General features: G+C 45.9%; 1 protein-coding gene across 4 annotated transcripts in view; it reads right to left on the reverse strand.

The window, feature by feature from the left end:
* LOC129708458 (uncharacterized) overlaps positions 1-7,263 on the reverse strand; it is a 31,745-nt gene extending 24,482 nt beyond the window's left edge. Inside the window, exon 1 of one of the 4 annotated variants that reach the window (XM_055654252.1) lies at positions 6,880-7,263. The gene's annotated coding sequence lies outside the window, so the exon portion shown is untranslated. Of the gene's footprint in view, positions 1-6,789; positions 6,839-6,879 lie in introns of those variants that run through there. The other 3 variants (XM_055654251.1, XM_055654249.1, XM_055654250.1) reach the window with 3 other exon arrangements.
* Positions 7,264-19,310: the final 12,047 nt, after the last annotated feature.

Here is a 19,310-nt window from a genome sequence, read left to right on the forward strand (position 1 = left end):
TCTGAGGTGACCGCTTGCTGGCATGGACTCAGTGGGCAGAACAGTCTGGTTCCACGCTATATATAAAAGCTCAGAGAATTGCTAAGGACAAACTGCACCCCCTCCACATACACCTGGATCTCCTGCCATCAAGCAAGAGATATCGAAGCATCAAAGCCCGGACTACAAGACTGCTAAACAACTTCCTACCACAGGCTGTGAGGCTGCTAAACAGTCACTCTGTACTCACAGTCACTTGATTCTGCGGCTGGAACGGACACTTTAATAACTGGCACTGGCCACTCAAATCAGCTGCCCCGGACATTTTTATGATTGGTTTATTGTATTTTAACATTGTGTTTTACCTGCTTTTAACTATTTATACTGTTCCATCAGGGACTGGATTGTTTTTAGTGTTATTATGTGTGAAATGTTTTAAATTTCATGTGCGATGCTCCACTATTCACTGGGAAACGTCTTTTCATTTTGCACTGTACAACTGTTGCTTGCAAGATGACAATAAAGGTTGATTGATTGATTGATTGATTGATTGATTGATTGATTGATTGATTGATTGATTGATTGATATCTCCAAACTCTAGATTTAGCTTTCCTACATTAACCCCAGATGCCTTGATATGCTTCTTGTCTAAAATCAGTCAGTAATTGAGTTGACTGGGCCGCCATCGGCTTCTTTGGTAGAATTGTCCAAAGCAAAGTTTAACATATGGTGAGATTTTGACGGCGTTGGGCCTATTCTCTCTGGAGTCTGGCAGGATGAATGGGAGCCTCATTGAAAACTACTGAATAGCAAAGTGCCTGGATTGAGTGGATGTGGAGAGGATGTTTCCGCATGTGGAGAGGATGTGACCAGTGGGCATAGCCTCAAGATAAAAGGACATACCTTTACAAAGGAGATGAGGATGAATGTCTTTAGCTAGTTGGTGGTGAATTTGTGGAATTCATTGCCATGGAGTGCTGTGGGGACTGTAATTGGGTATTTTTAAGGTGCAGAATATTGATTAGTAAGGGTGTCAAGGGTTTTGGGGGGTAGGCAGTAGAATGGGGTTGAGAGGGATAGATAGATCAGCCATGATTGAATGCCGGAATAGACTTGATGGGTCAAATGGCCTAATTCTGCTCCTATGACTTATGAACTTCACGGCCCCCCGGGAGATGACGTTCCTTACCCCCGTTGTCCTGAACAGCTGATTCCTGAACCTAGACGTGATGTCAGCACCAGATACATGAGCTGATTAGTGTTCTGTAATTATCATTGCACACCACATCAAACGTTTGGGAGTTTTTCATGAGATCATCTCTCATTCTTGCAAACTCTCTCTCGAGGATCAATCCACTTAGCCTCACCAACAAAACCCTTCTCCCACGATAGACACAAAGTGCTGGAGTAACTCAGCGGGTCAGGCAGCATCTCTGGAGAAAAGGAATATGTGATATTTTGGGTCAGACCCTTCTCCAGATGCTGCTTTATATCATCAACATCTGCAGTTCCTTCCTACACATTTTGCCTGCTCCCTAGAATCAATCTGGTGAGCTTTAGTATTAAAGTCGAAACATAGAAAATAGGTGCAGGAGTTGGCAATTCGGCCGTTCGAGCCTGTACCGCCATTCAATATGATCATGGCTGATCATCCAACTCAGTATCCTGTACCTGCCTTCTCTCCATACCCCCTGATCCCTTTAGCCACAAGGATCACATCTAACTCCCTCTTAAATATAGCCAATGAACTGGCCTCAACTACTTTCTGCGGCAGAGAATTCCAGAGATTCACCACTCTGTGTGAAAAATGTTTTTCTTATCTCGGTCCTAAAAGACTTCCCCTTTATCCTTAAACTGTGACCCCTTGTTCTGGACTTCCCCAACATCGGGAACAATCTTCCTGCATCTAGCCTGTCCAACCCCTAAAGAATTTTGTAAGTTTCTATAAGATCCCCGCTCAATCTTCTAAATTCTAGCGAGTACAAGCCGAGTTAACAGGGGCAGCATAACGCTGCAGCTGGCGGAGCTGCCGCCCCACAGCGCTAGGGACTTGTGTTCGATCCTGATCTGGGGTGCTGTTTTTGTGGAGTTTGCATGTTCTCCCTGTGACCGCATGAGTTTCCTCGGGGTGCTCCGGTTTCGTCCCAAATTCCAAAGACGTACGGCTATATAGGTACGTCCAAATCATTGCGTTTTGGTTCAAATTAATTTCTATCTGCCGTTTCTTGGCCCAGTTTATCTATGTCCAGTTGACAGCTTAGATAACCTTCCCCACTGTCTCAAATTCCAAATACCTACAGATTTGGAGGATAATTGACCTCTGTAAATTGCTCCTGGTGGTGTAGGGAGTGAATGCGAAAGTGGGATAACATAGAACTAGGGTGAATGGGTGATACATGGTCATGGTGGATTTGGTTGGTCGAAGGACCTGTTGCTATGCTGTTTCTTTAAACATCGTTCCTCGGTCGGGAGACAAGGATTATACAGAATATTCCACCTTTGCTTAATTATATTTGATGGATGCATCTTTGTAAACACATCCTTCAGCAGTGAAGACCAATAGACTATGTGCTTTCTTAACTGCTTGTTGCATAGACACATGTTTTCAGTGAGAAGTGTACAAGGATATCTAGGTCCCCCTTAATATCTTTCAGTCTCTCCCATTACAAAAGATGTTGTCTTCTTATTGTTGCCCCACCAAATTGGACAATGTCCCATCATGTCTATATTATATAAAGGAGGCCACTAGGGGCGCCGCATGAAGGCTGCCTCTGCCTACAGTCTGTCTGTATTTTCCCATCTTTTTTTATTTTTGTAGTTTGTTTAAAAGTATGTTGAGGAGGATTTGTTTGTTTTTCTATGTGGGGGAGAGGGGAGGGGGAAGGGGGAAAACCGTCTCTCAGTCGCCCCCTGGTGAGGATGTGACTATTCTCCGAGTCGTGTCCTCGCCCCCCCCTCCCCTCGCGGCCTACCACCTGGATTGGCGCGGCCTTTCCTGGATACATCGCGGAGCGGGGCGATACCTCTACTGGGATCGCCGTTTGAAGCTCCCAAGTGCTGGGCCTGCTGCACAACATCGCAGTGGTTTTGAAGAGCTTCCAGCGCAGGAGGCGCTGACTTGAGTTCCATCATCCTGGCGAGAGAACCTGAGCATCGGGCCACCCATAGCGGTGACTGTGGAGGGCTCGGGTGGTCCCGACCACGGGTGAACATCAACGAACATCACAGAGGAGAATGACTGAACTTTGGACCTTCCCTCACAGTAGCAAACTTTGATTCCGCTGTGCAGTGGATGTTTATGTCTATTGTGTTTTGTTCTTTGTTATTTGTATGGCTGTATGGTGTCCCCACATTTCACTGAACCAATTGGTGCATGTGACAATAAATGTCTCTTGATCTTGATATCTTTATTTGTGATTAAATAGGATTTGGGAGATGTGAAGATTCCCTTTCATGCCTTCGTTCTTTCTTGTTCTACAATGTTGAAAACTCTATTCTTTACCTTGAACCTTGCCCTTGACTCTGCTTATTATACACGAGTTTGGCTCGATAATATTTATATACAGATCTTATCTGATCTGATTGGACAGCACGCAAAACAAAGGGAGAGAAACGAGAGAGGGGGGGGAGAGGGAAACATAGAAAATAGGTGCAGGAGTAGGCCATTCGGCCCTTCGAGCCTGCGCCGCCATTCAATATGATCATGGCTGATCATCCAACTCAGTATCCCGTTCCTGCCTTCTCTCCATACCCCCTGATTCCTTTAGCCCTTTAGAGGGGGGGGAGGGAAAGTGAGAGAGGGGAGAGAGGGAAAGAGAGAGGGGGGGAGAGGGAAAAAGAAAAGAGGGCAGGAGTAGGCCAGCCCTTCGAGCCTGCGGGGGCTGAGGGCCTTCTCTCCAAAAGCCCTTTAGAGGGGGGGAGGGAAAAGTGAGGGGGGGGAGAGGGAAAGAGAGAAGGGGGGAGAGGGGAGAGAGGGAAAGGAGAGAGGGGGGGAGGGGAAAGAAAGGGGGGAGGAAAAAGAGAGGGGGGAGGGAATTGTGAAAGGGGGGGGGGGGAGGAGGGGAGGGAAGAAGAGCGGGGAAGAGAGGGAGGAGGAGAGAGGGGGAAGAAGAGAGGGGGGAGGGAGAGAGGGGGTGATTAACAGGGAGGGAAAGGAAGAAGGAAACGGGGAGGGGGTAAGGTGGAGAGGGGGTGTGGGGAGCGGGGAGAGAGGGGCAGCTGCAGGGCCGGATTTACGTATAAGCTAGACAAGCTTAATCTTAGGGCCTCGAGTTCTAAGGGGGCCTTACTCTCCTCTCTGCCTTACCGAACCCGTCGAACCTCTCCCCTCATTGATACCGAACGGTCTATCCTCAGCAGAGGCCTCACCTTTGTCCCCCTCCGTTGATGATTCCTTTTCCCGTCTACAACGGACCCCCTCCTCTTGTACCCCCCTCACGGCCAATGAAATTTGGGGGTCACCATCTGACGTTGGAACGGGACGACATTCTCAGCGGCTTGGACTTCCGAATCGGCCACTTCCTACCAGAGACCGCACCACCTGAAGTCCACAGGCTGAGCTGGGTGGAGATTCACGCTGGTGGCCCTCGGCAAAGGGTCCCCAGGGCTCCGCGATATTAAAATCAGCGCGGCCCGAGTCTGGGAGCTCCGCAAACCACAGCTCGGTGATGTTGAAGCAGCAGGCCCAACGCTCAGGAGCTTTAAACGGCGATCCAGGTAAAGCATCGCCCGCTCCGCGGTGAATCCAATATGGATTTTAAAACCAACTGTTTAATGACAACATACAGTCGGATCTACAAGGGTCACACTGTCACTGTCGGGTAGTATGGTCCTCTAGTCGTGGGGGTGGGGGATTGGGGGGGGGGGGGGGGGGGGCTCACAAGTGAAATAGCTTAGGGCATCTCTTCACCTAAATCCGGCCCTGGGCAGCTGCGAATAGCAGCAATAAAGAGCAGAAAGAACTATTTATTACTTAAGCTTATTACTTAACTATTTATTACGAACACATGAAGTCACAAAGAACTGTAGGCTGAACAAAATACAAAGTGTTGGGGAACTGAGAGTACAGAGAAGGTTCACCAGACTGAGTCCTGGGATTTCAGGACTTTCATATGAAGAAAGACTGGGATAGACTCGGCTTATACTCGCTAGAATTTAGAAGACAGAGGGGGGATCTTATAGAAACTTTTGTATTGGACTGGCTAGTTCCCGATGTTGGGGGAGTCCAGGACAAGGGGTCACAGTTTAAGGATAAGTGGGAAATCTTTTAGGACCGAGATGAGAAAAACATTTTTCACACAGAGAGTGGTGAATCTGTGGAATTCTCTGCCACTGAAGGTAGTTGAGGCCACAGTTCATTGGCTATATTTAAGAGGGAGTTAGATGTGGCCCTTGTGGCTAAAGGGATCAGGGGGTATGGAGAGAAGGCAGATACAGGATACCAAGTTGGATGATCAGCCATGATCATATTGAATGACGGTGCAGGCTCGAAGGGCCAAATGGCCTACTCCTGCACCTATTTTCGATGTTTCTATGTCTAACCCACCCTGTGCAGAACTAACAAACCTACTTGCCAGAATGTTGGTCCCCCTCCAGTTAAGGTGTAACCCATCCCTTTTGTACAGGCCCCCCTTACCCCAGAAGAGATCCCAGTGGTCTATAAATCAAAATCCTTGCCCCCTGCATATGCTCCTCAGCCGTACATTCAGATCCCCTATCTCCCTGTTTCTGCCCTCACCAGCATGAGGTACTGGAAGCAATCCAGAGATAACCACCCTAGAAGTCCGGCATTTCAGCCTTCTTCCGAAATGACGGTGCAGGCTCGAAGGGCCGAATGGCCTACTCCTGCACCTATTTTCTATGTTTCTATTAACTCAGTGGGCCAGGCAGCATCTGTGGGGGGAATGGACAGGTGATAGTTCGGGTCAGGACTCTCCTTCAGACCGAAATGAACTTTCACTTCAGATAGACACAGAATGCTGGAGTAACTCAGCGGGACAAGCAACACCTCTGGAGAGAAGCGAATGGGTGCCGTTTCGGGTCGAGACCCTCTGAGTCTGAAGAAGGGTCTCGACCCGAAACGTCACCCATCCCTCCTATCGAGAGATGCCGCCTGACAACGCCGAGTTCCTCCAACACTTTGTGATGAGTGTAGAGATCTGGCGCAGTTTCACCTAAAGCCGAGGTCAGGACGATATTCAGGAGTCTCCAGCCAACTACACAGACACACACCACGGACACACACACACACCACACACACACACCACACACACCACACACACACACCACACACACACACACACACACACACACCACACACAGGCACACACACACACACACACACACCACACACACACACACACACACACACACACACCACACCACACACACACACACACACACACACACACACACACACACACACACACACACACACACACACACACACACACACACACACACACACACACACACACACACACACACACACACACACACACACACACACACACACACACACACACACACACACACACACACACACACCACACACACACACACACACACACACACACACACACACACACACACACACACACCACACACACACACACACACACACACACACACACACACACACACACACACACACACACACACACATACACACACACACACACACCACACACACACACACACACACACACACCACACACACACACACACACACACACACACACACACACACACACACACACACACACACACACACACACACACACACACACACACACAGGCGTTTGTTTCACCTGTGAAACTGCTACAGTCGCCTCTGCCGTGAGCCCGTCATAACCACAACAAAGTGGCTTATATTCTGCAAAAAAAGCGTGCCCACTAACCGTCACCAGGCAGATGATGTATCCTCTGCCGGGTTTAATCCCCGCCGACCACATCCATCCTGAGCGATCGCACCTTCTCATTAAACCCGGTGCAGGGGGGTAAACACTGGTTTAAACACTTCGCCCACTCGCCTGCGGTTTCTGTTTCAGTTTGGAGATTCGGGAGCAAGCAATAACTATCGGTCCATGGGCGGAAAACAAAGCATTCTCTGCATCACAGTAGTCCTTAACCAACGTGGGGAGAGACTGCGTCAATTGTCTTAGTTAAAATGTTTACACAAAGTGACCCAACAGGTCAGGCAGCATCTCTGGAGAAAAGGAGGAGGTGTCGTTTCGGGTGGAGATCTTTCATCAGGCACAGGGTCTCTGAAGAGTGGGGTCTCGACCCCAAACGTTACCTATTCCCTTTTCTCCAGAGATGCTGCCTGACCCGCTGTTACTCCAGCATTTTGTTGGTACACGCTTCGGTGTAAACCGGCGTCTGCAGTTTCATCTTACGCATAGTTAAAATGTTTTAAATTTTTGAATGATTAAAATGTATTTAAAAGAACGAATGACGTCAAAGAGGCAAACATACACAAATAAACGCAAACACTCAATATCCTGTAGCTCAAATGGAAAGTTGCACTTTGTCCCAGCCGCCAGGCTCTTGTTGATTTAAGGTCCAGCGATTGTCCTCCTGGTCGCGGGAGAGGGTTGCAGTCTGCAGCTTTCCTTGCCGATAGTTCCACACGGACCGCTGAAAAATAACGTGGAGGACCCACTGTGGAGGACTCCGGGGTTAGAGGAAAGATAGCTGAGTTTATAACTATATAGTCAGACTGCACAGAAACAAGTCCTTCTGCGCGACTTGCCCATGCCGACCAACATGTCCCATCTGTGCTAGTTCCACTTGCCTGCATTTGGCCCGTATCCCTCTAAACCTATCCTATCCATGTAACTGTCCAATTTTGTTTGAAAGTTGGTTAAGTGCCTGCCTCAAGTCCCTCCTCCTCAGATCGTTCCATACACCCACCACCCTTTGTGTAAATAAATCCCCTCAAGTTCCTATTAACGCTCCCCCTCCCCCCTCACCTTAAACCTACCTCCTTGATTCCCCTACTTTGGATAAACAAAACTCTGTGAATTTACCCTCTCCATGTCTTATGAAGAAAGACTGGATAGACTTGGTTTATACTCTCTAGAATTTAGGAGATTGAGAGGGGATCTTATAGAAACTTACAAAATTCTTAAGGGGTTGGACAGGCTAGATGCAGGAAGATTGTTCCCGATGTTGGGGAAGTCCAGGACAAGGGGTCACAGCTTAAGGATAAGGGGGAAATCCTTTAGAACCGAGATGAGGAGAACTTTTTTCACACAGAGAGTGGTGAATCTCTGGAACTCTCTGCCACAGAGGGTAGTTGAGGCCAGTTCATTGGCTATATTTAAGAGGGAGTTAGATGTGGCCCTTGTGGCTAAAGGGATCAGGGGGTATGGAGTGAAGGCAGGGATGGGATACTGAGTTGGATGATCAGCCATGATCATATTGAATGGCGGTGCAGGCTCGAATGGCCGAATGGCCTACTCCTGCACCTATTTTCTATGTTTCGACTTTAATACTAAAGCTCACCAGATTGATTCTAGGGAGCAGGCAAAATGTGTAGGAAGGAACTGCAGATGTTGATGATATAAAGCAGCATCTGGAGAAAGGTCTGACCCAAAGTATCACATATTCCTTTTCTCCAGAGATGCTGCCTGACCCGCTGAGTTACTCCAGCACTTTGTGTCTATCGTGGGAGAAGGGTTTTGTTGGCGAGGCTAAGTGGATTGATCCTCGAGAGAGAGTTTGCAAGAATGAGAGATGATCTCATGAAAAACTCCCAACCTTTTGATGTGGTGTGCAATGATAATTACAGAACACTAATCAGCTCATGTATCTGGTGCTGACATCACGTCTAGGTTCAGGAATCAGCTGTTCAGGACAATGGGGAGAAGGAACATTATCTCCCAGGGGGCCGTGAAGTTCATAAGTCATAGGAGCAGAATTAGGCCATTTGACCCATCAAGTCTATTCCGGCATTCAATCATGGCTGATCTATCTATCCCTCTCAACCCCATTCTACTGCCTACCCCCCAAAACCCTTGACACCCTTACTAATCAATATTCTGCACCTTAAAAATACCCAATTACAGTCCCCACAGCACTCCATAGCAATGAATTCCACAAATTCACCACCAACTAGCTAAAGACATTCATCCTCATCTCCTTTGTAAAGGTATGTCCTTTTATCTTGAGGCTATGCCCACTGGTCACATCCTCTCCACATGCAGAAACATCCTCTTCACATCCACTCAATCCAGGCACTTTGCTATTCAGTAGTTTTCAATGAGGGCCGAATGGCCTACTCCTGCACCTAATTTCTATGTTTCTATGTTTCATAGGGTGATTTCACGAAAGGTCACTGGAGCGTAGATCCGCACCCATGTGACCGAAAATCTCAAGTGGAGGACATGCTAGACATCCGGTACATGTTAGTGGATGGGAAAAACGCACTTTCCCACCCGTTAAAAACATAGAAAACGGCCAGGTTTTGATCTGCAATTTACTGTGCCAGTCGGGGTGACCGTGAGGCACAGCTACCTAGATTTACAGTTAAAAAAAAAGATAGAAACTAAGGTAAATTAAAGAGGGAGCTGAAGGTGCCAATCCAGCGGAAGTGAACAGCGGACATTTGCCATGGAGATTTAAAGGTCCAAAATATCGGGAATTATCGCATTTGCTCGCTGCATTTCATCAAAAGTAAGTCATTTTACTTTTGATGAAATGGGAAAGTGCGTGTTTTCCCATCCACTAACATGTACCGGATGTCCTCCACTTGAGATTTTCGGTCACGTGGGTGCGGATCTACGCTCCAGTGACCTTTCGTGAAATCACCCTATACCACTCGTGATCTTGTACACCTCATTAAGATTAGCATCCTCCTGCGCTCCAAGGAATAAAGTCCTAGCCTGCTCAACCTCTCCCTCAGGTCCTCGAGTCTTGGGAAAATCCCCATAAATGTTCCCTGCACCCTTTCCAGCTTGATAACATCTTTCCTATAACATGGTGACTAAAACTGAACACAATATTCTAAATGTAATCTCACCACTGTCTTGTACAACTGTAACATGACCTCCCAACTTCTATACTCAATACTCTGACAGGTAGATACAAAATGCTGGAGTAACTCAGCGGGACAGGCAGCATCTCTGGAGAGAAGGAATGGGTGACTTTTCAGTTCGAGACCCTTCTTCAGACTGATGTCAAGGGAGTGGGCAGGACAGAGATAGAATGTAGTTGGAGACAGTTAGACTGGTGGGAGAACTGGGAAGAGGGATTGGATGGAGAGAGAGGGACATGAGCAAGGGCTATTTGAAGTTAGAGAAGTCAATGTTCATACCGCTGGGTGCAAGCTACCCAAGCAAAATATGAGCTGCTGTTCCTCCAATTTGCACTGGGCCTCACTCTGACAATGGAGGAGGACCAGGACAGAGAGGTCAGATTGGGAATGGGAAAACGTTCCCAATGTTGGGCGAGTCCAGAACCAGGGGCCACAGTCTTAGATTGTAGGGGAGGTCATTTAAGACTGAGGTGAGAAAAAACTTTTTCACCCAGAAAGTTGTGGATTTATGGAATTTCACTGCCACAGAGGGCAGTGGAGGCCAAGTCACTGGATGGATTTAAGAGAGAGTTAGACAGAGCTCTAGGGGCTAGTGGAGTCAAAGGATATGGGGAGAAGGCAGGCACGGGTTATTGATAGGGGACGATCAACCATGATCACAATGAATGGCGGTGCTGGCTCGAAGGGCCGAATGGCCACCTCCTGCACCTATTTTCTATGTTTCTATGTTTCTATGGGAGGGGGAGTTAAAGGAGTGAGCAACCGGGAGATCATGTAGGTAAAGGTTTACTGAGCAGAGGTGTTCAGCGAAACGATCGCCGAGCCTGCGCTTGGTCTCACCGATGTAGAGATGTTGACACCTGGAGCAGCGGATACAGCAGATGAGGTTGGAGGAGGTGCAGGTGAATCTCTGCCTCACCTGGAAATACTGTCGGGGTCCTTGGATAGAGTCAAGCAGGGGAGGTAAAGGGACAGGTATTGCATCTCCTGCGGTTGTGGGGAGGGGGGGGTTTGGGTGGAAAACGAGTTGACCAGAGAGTTGCGGAGGGAACAGTCTCTGTGGAAAGCAGAAGGTGGGATGTGGGAAGATGTGGCTAGTATTGGGATCCCGTTGGATCCTCGGGCAGCTTGTTCCATACCCTCACCACCCTTTGTGTGAAAATGTTACCCCTCAGATTCCTATTAAATCTTTTCCCTTTCATCTTAAACCCATGTCCCCTTGTCCTCGATTCACCTACTCTGGGCAAGAGACTGTGTGCACCTTGATTCAGATAAAGTGCAAGATGCCTGCATCACAATCTCTCACGATACCTGGTCCACAGCAGAATCAAACCGCTGCATGTGGCAATAGATTACACAGTGGCGTACGTGTGGGGAGTAATAGAAATGGAACTGGTCAACAGACTGGAGATGAGATATCATTTATGGCCTTAGGTAAACACTGGCAAGGTAATACCATCCTTTATATCAGGCAGGGCTTGTCACTATTCATTACAAGAGAGGGTTGGTAGCACTACTGCTGACTAAATCCCAAAGGATGAAACTATCAGAATGTTTCTGTGGATGTTTGCTTGCACCAGGTATATCTGTCTCTGCTGGAGTTGACTGCTGGGCAGTTCATGTGGAGACACATTCCCGTTTCATGCCGAGGACCTGAGGAGCGACACAGTGGCACAGCGGTAAAGCTACTGCCTCACAGCACCAGAGGCCCGGGTTCGATCTTCACTATGGGCGCTGTCTGTACGGAGTTTGTACGTTCCCCATGACCACATGGCTTTTCTCCAGGTGCTCCTCCAGGGTTTCCCATCACATTCCAAAGCCGAGCAGGTTGTCGGCCAGGAGTGTTTTATCGTCATTTATCCCAGACAGAACAAATAAATTCTTACTTGCAGCAGCACACCAGAATGTGTAAACATAATACTCTGTAAGTTTAGGGGTAGCATGAGAGGGAACATATTTACTCAGAGAGTGGTAGCTGTGTGGAATGAGCTTCCAGTGGAAGTGGTGGAGGCAGGTTCGATTTTATCATTTAAAAATAAATTGGATAGGTATATAGACGGGAAAGGAATGGAGGGTTATGGTCAGAGCGCAGGTGTATGGGACTAGGGGAGATTATGTGTTCGGCATGGAGTTGTAGGGCCGAGATGGCCTGTTTCCGTGCTGTAATTGGTTATATGGTTAATATAATAAACGAGAAAAAAGTTCAGTGTACATATACGAACTCGGTTGGCCAAAGGGCCTGTTTCCACGCTGTATCTCTAAAGCCTCCTATGTCATATACTCCAGACTATTTCTTTGACCTGTACCAATAGTCATGCAGTTCTGCGATTGATCCTGCTCAATGGTGGCTCAGTGGTAGAGTTGCTGCCTGGCAGTGCCGGAGACCCGGGTTCGATCCCAACTACGGGTGCTGTCTTTATGGAGCATGTGCATTCTCTCCATGACTGTGTGGGTTCTTTGGTTTCCTCCCATACTCCAAAGACGGACAGCTATGTATGTAAATTGGCTTGGTATAACTGTAAATTGTCCCTAATGGGTGTAGGATAGTGTTAATATGGTCGGTGCAGACTCGGTGGGCCAAAGGGCCTGTTTACACTTTACGCTTTATCTCTGAAACTAAAACTAAAACTAAACTGTTGAACTTCTGTGGGAGCAAAGAGAAGCTCCCAGCAAAGTCACATTGTAAGTTGGGTCATAAAACCCATCGTAAGCCTTGACATTTAAACTGAAAGGAATATGTATCTTGATTTAAACAGTCATACAGCATTGGAAACAAACACTATTCAATTCAATTCAATTTATTTGTCATTTGGACCCCTTGAGGTCCAAACGAAATGACGTTTCTGCAGCCATACATTACAAACAAATAGACCCAAGACACAACATAACTTACATAAACATCCATCACATTGCTGTGATGGAAGGCCAAAAAAAATATCTCTCCCCTATCACTAAACGAGTATTTAAAATACGAGGAAATTAAAACATATTTTAGTGCTCAGTAGCCACTACTCATTAAACTGGGACAGAAATAGTCCAAGTGAAACAAAAGATGAATAACAAAAGATGACGTTTTACAAGGGAAAAGTACAGGTTTGATTGGTATCTCCTGTTAGTGTCATTTCCAGAAATGGCAAATCAACAGGTATCATAAACTATGTGTTTACAGAACCTTTCTCGTCAATGTCGATGGAATAAGAGACGTAACCACTCCTGTGTTGCAACTGCCGGCACAGTATATCTGTTTTTAGAACAAAGTTCCTTCCTATGATTGACATCAGGATAATTAGTATTATATAATAAGGCAAAACAGGTTAGCATCTTTATGGTGCAATGTTTATAGTAGACACCATTGTACACCATTGCACAAGTTAAGGTGATACTGTTAAACAAGTTCAGGCACTAATATTTTCCAAGTTTCATTGCATTTCCCCACAGGAGTTGACCTTTTTTACATTCCTGGAATCAATTCATGTCATGATGGTTGCAAAGTTATTACTATGATGCATTGAAGTGGGCATCAAGATATACTCACTGGCATGGATTTATATCAGCAATAAATGTTCACAATAGAGAAACATAATTCTCCTTGAAACCGAGTGGGTTTGTCCAGGTGCTCCAGTTTCTTCCCACACTGCAAAGACGTGCAGGTCTGTAGGTTAATTGGCTTCTGTAAATTGTCCTTAGTGAACAGTGTAACACTAGAATACAGGTGATGGTCAGCACGGAATCAGTGGGCCGAAGGGCCTGTTTCCATGCAGTGTCTCTCAACTAAAAGTGTAACTGTGTCACTGATCATAGAAACATAGAAACATAGAAATTAGGTGCAGGAGTAGGCCATTCGGCCCTTCGAGGCTGCACCGCCATTCAATATGGTCATGGCTGATCATCCAACTCAGTATCCCTTACCTGCCTTCTCTCCATACCCTCTGATCCCCTTAGCCAGAAGGGCCACATCTAACTCCCTCTTAAATATAGCCAATGAACTGGCCTCAACTACCCTCTGTGGCAGAGAGTTCCAAAATGGTTAACTCATTTTTTTAATTTTTAATTGTGGAACATCAAAATTTAAAACAAAGAAAATTAACTCATTTAACTTCATCAATAGTTAGTTAACAGTGGTTAATGCAAAAGACTAGGTTTCAGGCAGAAAGAGTAAAATTAGGAATAGTAGTTTGAGAACCACTTTGTTCTGGTGAGCTTTGAGACTGAACAAGCTTTGGGTCATATTTACCAGATCACATACAAACTGCATAATTTCTGTCACTTCCATAGTCTCGTCATGTACTGGACTACTTCAACTTATATTATTCCACAACTTTATTATCTTTAAACTGCGCTCCTTCTTGGTTGACTTCACCCTAAAGACCAATATGGTTTTATCATAAATCCCACCTATCTTCATTCTTATCTTAATATCATCTGACTCACTCATTTTTGGCAATACCAAAAACCTCTACAGAGATTGGACCCACCCATTTCCATGACGATTTCTGTTCAATGACCTCGCCCTCTCTCTCCATCCCTCCCCTAACTAAGTCGCACCAGGTTCCCGTTCACACCTAGCAAAGCTAACAATGGCCTGTTCCATTATCATTGCTACATTTTGTATATCGTTCATTCATAATAATAATACATTTTATTTAATGCCGCCTTTCAAGACACTCAAGGTCACCTAACATCATATAATATCAGCAATAAACATATAATAAGTGAAAAGTATTCATGCATATTCATGTATATGCTAATGAGTTGGTGTTGTATATAAGTAGGGAATGTTGGGTAATAAATCTCTCTTGTGATCCAGGCAGCCTGCGTGTAAGTTGTTATTTATTCTGCTGTCCGGAATATAACAAAATTGGCAACGAGGATGGGATAGAGTTTGTGAACTCATCCTTTAAATACAATGCAGGACTGTTTTGCAACACGCAGTATTGTTTAGCAGTTTAAACAGTAAATACGGAGTTGTGTCGCAGTTGTTTGCGAGCTGGACATGAGAGACCTGCAGATCCGTCTATGCAGGGGACTGTAGTTTAAATCAGCAGCTGGATAAATCGGCGAGAGTTTGTCAGGCTATCTCTATGTTGTGTCTACGTGGCAAGATGTCGTCCTTGGGAGTGTATAACATTTTAGAATGAGTTTTTTTGTCGAATTCCTCATGCTGAATAGTCTTTGTACAGCTAAGTTTTAGATGAATTGCTACACCAGAACAGACTGGAATTCGGGGTTTTTGAACAGACTTTTTATTTAAATAAAAGAGAATGACACGATGGCAGCGAACACGGGCTACATTGGAAACATTGGCACTTTTGACCAGAGTAGATAACCGTTCAGCTTCTATATGGAGAGAGCAAACATGTTTGCTCATGAGAAGAACTTTTTTCACACAGAGAGTGGTGAATCTCTGGAACTCTCTGCCACAGAGGGTAGTTGAGGCCAGTTCATTGGCTATATTTAAGAGGGAGTTAGATGTGGCCCTTGTGGCTAAGGGGATCAGGGGGTATGGAGAGAAGGCAGGTATGGGATGCTGAGTTGGATGATCAGCCATGATCATATTGAATGGCGGTGCAGGCTCGAAGGGCCGAATGGCCTACTCCTGCACCTAATTTCTATGTTTCTATGTTTCTATGTTTTACACTGCAAACAATATATTGGAAATTAGTGGTGAAGGAGAGATAGCGACTGAAACAAATATGTCCGTTTGCAAACGCATGAAAGCGATTCTGCTCACGGAGATCGGTCCTGAAGTGTACAGCGTACTTGTGAATCTCCTTGCACCCTTAAAGGCAAAAGATGTGCCATTCAATGACATTATAAAGGAGCACTTCAACCCAAAGCCTCTGGAAATTGCAGAAAGCTATAAATTTGGCACTAGAAACCAGAAGCAGAATGAGACAATCAATGAGTACATTGTTGCCTTGAAAAACTTATCGGCAGTTCATCGGCTCTCTCCGCGAGCCGCTGCGGGTCGCTGATATCGGCTCCCGCTAGCAATAGCTGCACTTCGTCGGGCATCTGCTCTAAGAACGGCTGTTCGAAAAGCAGGCAGGGGCGGTGTCCATCCATCAGGGCCAACATCTTTGCTATGATCGTCGATGGCCTTCGGTCTCCGATACAGTCCATATGTAGCAACCTTACCGCCCTGTCTGTACGGGTAAGACCGTAAGCATGAAATAACAGGGCCTTCAACCCTTCGTACTTGCCGCTGGATGGATGGTCTCTTATAAAGGGCAACAGCCTCGATGCACAGTCCTGTGGTAATGCTCCTACCACATGAAAATGCATGGTGTCATCATCGTCGATGCGATGTTGATGAAACTGTGCCTCAACATGGGCGAACCACACCTGAGGTTGATCAGGCCAAAAGGCTGGCAGTTTGAAGGCTGGTGAGCCCTGCCTCGTGCTGGCTGATTCTGCGGAAACATTCTCTTCCTGCATAATTCTTCTTGTCTAACACTGGCGATCACGTCGGGGTCACCAATTTAGTGGTCTGAGAAACGACTACTGGAGTTTTAAACAGATCTTTATTTGAAAGTTCAATAACCACCATACAGGCTTTTCAGACACGTCTGCCCACAACAGTGGTCAGCGCTGAACTAACTCATGCAAGGGAAAAACCACGCAAAACCAGCAGCCCCTCCCGAGTCACGTGACCGTGGCTTCCGAACGCCGGGTTCAATATCTGCGTGCGCTAGCAGACGGCGCTACATTGTCATCAATAAAAGCTTAATTCATATATTAGGGTTAAGAGATACAGGCCAAACCCAGGCAAATGGGACTAGTTTAGATGGGGCATCTTGGATGGTATTGATTAATTAGGCTGATGGGCCTACATGATCCTGGAGAAAATATAGATTGGCATAGGTTTTAATGCAGAATAACAAACTTCACCTAGCAGTGTCAGTTATTTGAATTAGAGAAAAAGTGAATTTCACACAGAGATTCACCACTCTCTGTGTGAAAAAAATTATTCTCATCCTTTAAAACCGAGATGAGAAAAACTTTTTTTCACACAGAGAGTGGTGAATCTCTGGAACTCTCTGCCACAGAGGGTAGTCGAGGCCAGTTCATTGGCTATATTTAAGAGGGAGTTAGATGTGGCCCTTGTGGCTAAGGGGATCAGGGGGTATGGAGAGAAGGCAGGTACGGGATACTGAGTTGGATGATCAGCCATGATCATATTGAATGGCGGTGCAGGCTCGAAGGGCCGAATGGCCTACTCCTGCACCTAATTTCTATGTTTCTATGTTTCTATGAACAGTTTATCCTGAAATACAAACTGCTCCATTAATTTTAATTCTGACATCTAATGATAAGCTGCAACGTTTTAAACTTACTACACAAAATGTATCAGTGGGCCCCAAAATGGAAAAGACTCCAATGCAGGCTCACCAAGAAGTACTGAAGGAAGCCCAAAATCTAGACGCTAATGGAACCAAAAGATATAGACCTGGAACCAACAGTATGCAGAACTGATCAGTCGGCACCCAATTGGTGGTGATCTCAGGTAATTATACCGTGATAAATTAGGGGAGCAGATTAACTGCAGGTGTAACTCCTAATAGTTCAGTGGAGGAGTGTGGAAAGAGTCTCAAGTGTCTGAATTGTCTGAAAAGTGTGACAAAATGACTTTGTGAAGATCTTCCAGTTGAATGCTATAAAGCTCAGTGTGGATGGGACATGTTCGTCAACATGAGCAAGTAGGGCCGAAGGGCCTGTTTCCACACAGTATGACTGTACGATTGTATGACTGTATGACTTTATATCTGACTCCTTGTTGCTGAATCTCTTGCCATAATCTTACTGCTCTGATGAGATGTTGATCAAGAAATTGGTCCATCATACCACAAGTGAGATAAATAGATCTACATATAGACCCCGACCTCGGGTGGACTATGAGGGGGAGAACTGGATATTTTTAGTGCCTTCCCTCACAGTGAATTCTGCTGTGGGGGGACGTTTCATGTTGATTTCTATAGTGTACTGTTCTGTGTCTTTTTTTCTTTTTTCTCTTTTTTGTTTTGTATGGATATATTGACATTTGGTCTGTTCTATTAATTTAATCAAACTCTGTAAAGCACTTTGGTTCAAATACTGGTTTTGTTGAAAAGTGCTATATAAATAAAGATTATTATTATTATTATTATTATAGCTTCTTCTTCTTGCGTTTGAGGCAGCAGAGGTCCGCGGCAGGGTGATGCCATCCGGTTCGACACCCGTAGGAGCCCACAATAAAAAGGGCGCATGCTCCGGGTTGGCGCCAAGCTGCAGTGCTGCTACTCTCTCTGTTTGTTGTCGTTCCCCTGCCTGAGATCAGTTGACAGTGGTGAATCTCTGGAACTCTCTGCCACAGAATGTAGTTGAGGCCACAGTTCATTGGCTATATTTAAGAGGGAGTTAGATGTGGCCCTAGTGGCTAAAGGGATCAGGGGGTATGGAGAGAAAGCAGGTACAGGATACTGAGTTGGATGATCAGCCAAGATCATATTGAATGGCGGTGCAGGCTCGATGGGCTGAATGGCCTACTCCTGCACCTATTTTCTATGTTTCTATGTCTATGTTTCTATGACAGGGCTCACCACGGGGAGGTCGACAACATGAGCCACGTTCAATAGCTGAATTGGATGCAGCTGTCTATTAGTCATCTATTCTCAGCGAAACCCTTGGCTGATTCTTCTTTCAAAAGAGCTTTTGGCTTGAAATATTTTAATTTCATGCGATTTGAGTTCAGTTGGCCTGACAACTGCACCACTTTGTGGTCACTGTCAGAGGAAGTAGTCTGCTAGTCACTTTTATTGATGCAAAATTACAGAAAATATATTGAAACCATGAAATATGTTGAACATTTGACAACGATGTTGCCAGGAGTATAGACGTTGGGAGATCATGTTGCAGTTTAAGACGTTGGTGAGGTCGCATTTAGAGTATTGTGTTCAGTTCTAGGCACCATGTTATGGGGCAGATGGAAAGGGTACAAAGAAGATTTACAAGGATGTTGCTGGGACTAGAGGGTCTGAGGTAAAGGGAGAGGTTGAGCAGGCTAGTACTTTGAGCGTAGGAGCATGAGGGGTGATTTCATGAAGGGAAATGATGGGATAAACGCACAACCTTTTGCCCAGAGTAAAGGGATTGAGAACCAGAGGACATAGGTTTAAGTTGAGGGGGAAAGGATTTTATAGGAACCTGAGGGGTGACTTTTTTACACAAAGGATGGTGGATGAATGGAATGAGCTTGCGGAGGTGGTAGTTGAGGCAGGTACTATTGCAACGTTTAAGAAGCAGTTAGATAGG

This window comes from Leucoraja erinacea, chromosome 23 (assembly GCF_028641065.1).
Source record: "Leucoraja erinacea ecotype New England chromosome 23, Leri_hhj_1, whole genome shotgun sequence".
Classification (NCBI taxonomy): domain Eukaryota; kingdom Metazoa; phylum Chordata; class Chondrichthyes; order Rajiformes; family Rajidae; genus Leucoraja; species Leucoraja erinaceus.